This window comes from Dendroctonus ponderosae, unplaced genomic scaffold (genome assembly GCF_020466585.1).
Source record: "Dendroctonus ponderosae isolate FM_Combo_2020 unplaced genomic scaffold, Dpon_F_20191213v2 Dpon_F_20191213_4, whole genome shotgun sequence".
NCBI lineage: Eukaryota > Metazoa > Arthropoda > Insecta > Coleoptera > Curculionidae > Dendroctonus > Dendroctonus ponderosae.
The window spans coordinates 11,709,775-11,714,136 of record NW_026018611.1 but is presented as its reverse complement, the minus strand read 5'-3'; the positions used below and the strand labels follow the sequence as shown (position 1 = coordinate 11,714,136).

Genomic DNA, 4,362 nt, shown 5'->3' with positions numbered 1-4,362 from the left:
GGGTTTTTAGGCCGTCGTTCGGTAGAATTTCTTCTTGACGTTTCGCAAGCACGAGTGGCTTGCATCTTCAGAAGTGGTTTGCTTGAAGGCTTACATCAGAACAGTGTTGTCCTATTAAAGATATATCTTATATAAATTCTACCGAACGACGGCCTAAAAACCCGAAAACCCCATTAGTTTTTACATTTTCTTTGCTTTTTGAGTAAAAACAATCCGATCAAATCAAATGTTTCATCATTTTAAAGCTCTTAATCCAAGAGAAAGTATTTCCTCTTGTTTTAAAGGAATAGGTGGTAGTCGACCGTACGAACAGTACTTAAAATCACGCCTTCCGTTAAGGTATTGCGGGTTTTTGTGGGTTTTTGGTACAATCTGGACTTTCTGTTGGCGCTTGTATCCTATTACGTAACTGACACAAAAACGTTAATGTATTAATTTCGATATCTTTTTGAAAATATTTTAATTGCATTCAGTTGAAGACTAAGTCTATCGAATCACAGCAAGTGATGATCATAATAAACTAAAGACAATAGAAGTCAATTTAAATACGATTAACACTTTATATATTAAGCTTGACTTTTTTTTAACTGGGAGCCACCAATCCTGACAAAACTTCCTGTGAAAAATTCTTATTTCCTTCGCAAATGTTTTTGTACTCTAATTAGATACAGATTATTGTTGAAGCCATGAACTATTCAAGGATGTTAATCTCGTTGTTTACATCATCATTTCGATCAGCTCTTCGTCGTATTCGAGTTATATACTAAGCACAAAACTAATTATAAGAAATTAGATACGGAATGGAAAAATATTTCATGGAGATACTGGAAGCGAATCTATATTTCTTCTTAATATTAACTATGGCGTAAAATGAGTTTCATAACAAGGGAGGATTGTTGTTTTTGTTTGATGTTCACGCTGGCAGAAAAACATAGGGGTATTTTATTAATACCGCTGTTGATGTTGCAAAAGAGTACTACATAGTTGCTGACCTGCAAAAGATATTTTCTTTTGCTCTACCTAAAAACTTTTTGCTTGGAAAATAAAGTTATGAAACAACCCAACAGTAACAATTTATTAACTGTTTAGGACAGTATTAAAGCAATATCTGTAGAAAATTGTACATCCTTCTTAGAAAAGTCTCAAGCACGCGGAAAAAATGATCATAATGAGCTAATTATTTAATATTTAAGAAAAATTAAATTGAATAACTTTACTTTAGTGTTCTTGAACGGTATGTATTATCTGTTTTATAATATTTTATTAAAATAATATCTTGCCGTAAAAACGTATTAAACAAACGTTTTATGATTTCTACTGTCTCTTAGTTAAACTGCCGTTTATATTGATTTGGCGTTACACTTACCCAAAAAGAAACATTTTTCACTACTTTCCTATTAGTTTCATAACGCTTAATAGTAAGATATGAAGTAGAATGTTTCTACGGTTATAGATTTGGAGTTCAGAGCTTTTCTGCTCACAAGCAGTAAGTGCTTATTTTAACTCCTTCAAGTAAATCGTTGAGAACTGATTTTCCAAAATACACCTAGTAAGTGTCTAGAAATATCACTTACTAAACGGATCCATCTAGGTATACTTTGACCTAAAGTAGATCGATTTCAGTCAACAAAACTTTGTTTGACTCTTAGAGGTGTTGAAAGAAGTTGAATTTTCCAGTCTTTTGCTATTTTCGTAAAAAAAAACATAAACCATCCAGATAATTATAAATTTAGTTATTTTTTACTGGTAGGTATTGTAACTAATTCAGACGAAAATTCGGATGAAAAATGGAGAAAAAAAGTTGTGTGCTGTGTGAAAGACTTTCGTTGAATATTTGCTTTCTTATATTGCGCGGACTGGAAATTTTACGGTAGAAAAACATATTTTATTAGTATATAAATTCCATGGCGGTATCTAAAATTTCTGAACAATGGATTGTCCAAAGATTCATGTAAAAATTGTGACAGCTACTGGCACAGAACAGAATATTAAAGAAGCCATTGCAACTATTAATCAAATTAATCTTACATAAAGTAGAAGCTAAGACCTAAAATATTCATATGTAGAAGCAAAAGTAGAACTTACAACTGACTTTTCAGAGAACAAATAATATTAGTTCTCCAGCTTAATTGATAATTTTATGAATTGTGCCACTTGAGTTGAAGCTCAAATAGTCTCATTTATTTAGACATATTTTATATGAATATGTTTCATCCGTCTAACGTACAAAATAAAATGCTCAAACCATTGGGTACACTTACAATTTCTTACTCTTCATGTAGTATAAAATATTAACGAGTAGAAATTTCAAAATAGTCTGTTCGACTTTTAAGACAAGAGAAATATCCAAAAGCGCGAACTATAAACAGTCAGAATAAACTACTATTGGATTCTATTACATCGTTTTTCAAACGAGGACACAATCTTTTATTTTTACAGTGAAAATGAAAATATATTTATCGACCGTATTTAATGTTCAGCTGCTAGTTTATTGTTTTTATTTTATTCTTATGCTGTCGATGTTGTCTACCAACTATTTTATTGACTTTAAAATTCAACTTTTATCGATTTTATGAAATCTTATTAAATAAATTTTATTGGTCAATTAATTTTAATTTAATCGTTTGCCTTAGTTGACCTTGTTAAGGGCTCTACGAAATAATATAAATAGGGCTAAAATAGTGAAAATGTCTTCATCTTATCTTTGATTTGAACATGATCGAACCAGAATAATTTCCCTAATTACAAACGTGATTCAATTTCACAGAAATCTTATCTATCATCATTTTCTGCGTAACATCACTTATACTAACTTTCTGGTCGTTTTCGACCGTAACTTTAATTTCTGATCGTTTTCGAAAAACAAGGTGCAAATGCGACTGCTTTTAAAAACAGGTGGACATGTACAGTGTTAAAAGTATTTTTTTTTCAAGCTATTTATTTATAAGGAAGCCGTTGTTTAAATTAGGAAAACAAAAACCCACAATGTGGCCATCGTCTACCAACGTATTGTAGATATTTAATGTATTTATTTAAACAATTGATTTATTGGGCTTTTAATTAGAAAATTCTGGCCTTAGATCACCCGAATTCAGAGATGACTTTTTATGAGGGACTTTCAATTCCAATCTTTATGTAGAATGGCTTACAAATGTGAAAGCTTTGAAAACCTGAATAAAGCAAGGCAGGATGAAAACTTGCAAAAGGGTGTAAAATTATGTTTAAGATGAGTTTTTCCAAGAAACCAATGGATTGCAATACAAACGTTTTATTTATTGCTGCTGTTATTGTTGTTTATTGCAAATCCAATTTTGTTTTAGTTTCCTCAGTACATTTTTAAATGTAGCTTTTCGCTGGCTACAATTAATTTGTAAGAGTATGTTAGACGAAAAATGCTTAGCGTTGATATGCCCACTTTCGGTATATTAACAAGGGATTAAAAATTAGCCACTCACGTAAAAATTGTGATTTTCTAGAAAATGAACAGTGAATTTTGGTCGTAGTCTTATTAATATCATTAATCAAGTATTAATGAATAATTTATTTATATTTTAGGAAAAACAAGCGTAATTTTCCAATATTGGACGGTTTCTGCGGCTATCAAATTGGTTTAAAACAAGTCCCTCTACAGTTTGATGCTCCTAACTTTTTATGTAGCCAAATTTGCTTCTTGTTTTATTCACTAAGAAAAAACGATAAGAAAACCACATTGTTTTGCAATTAACCGACCATTTCATAGACGACCATTCTCAAGGCTTCTCAAGTTTTGCTCGATATTCCTCGATGGGTGGGAGAGACACTTAGGAACAAAATCAAAGAACAAATTAAGGTCTAGTTCTTGGCTTCCGCAATTCCTGAAAATCGTGAACGGCGCGTGGTTGTTATACGCGGGTACTTTCAGACTCGCGCGAAAAGTATCGACTTGGTGGTACTCAGGACTCCTTTATACGTTTGTTTTCCGGATAGTGTGAATTGTACGAAAATAGTGCTTTTTTCGATTTGATCAGGTAGGAGGTCATTAAATTTAAATAAACATGTCCATTATAGTTTCTTTAACTTTTTCATAGTTTGCTGTTTATTTAGTTATATAATTATAACTGTGTGTTTAGTTCAAGTTTTCCATTTAAGAACTGAGGCAAAGTACTAATATTAAAGTAAGATTTTTCCATATTCATAAAACATTTTGTAAATTTCATTAAATTAAATGCTTTAAATTTTGTTCTCTTACAACTAAGTCAATTATGTTCAACATTTATTTTATCTATTTTCTTCACTGTAATGAATGTACCGAAAAAACTGTTTTGCAGCTATAGTTTAATTTGCATTTTACTTTTCTTTTTGTTCTATTAATAAGTAATTTTC

At 30.9% G+C, this 4,362-nt stretch overlaps 1 protein-coding gene across 1 annotated transcript in view; it reads left to right on the top strand.

Moving 5' to 3' along the window:
* The first annotated feature begins 3,798 nt into the window (after positions 1-3,798).
* Positions 3,799-4,362, top strand: part of LOC125504164 (probable sphingolipid transporter spinster homolog 3) — an 82,891-nt gene continuing 82,327 nt past the window's right edge. Inside the window, exon 1 of the mRNA XM_048665735.1 lies at positions 3,799-4,007. The gene's annotated coding sequence lies outside the window, so the exon portion shown is untranslated. The remainder of the gene's footprint in view (positions 4,008-4,362) is intronic.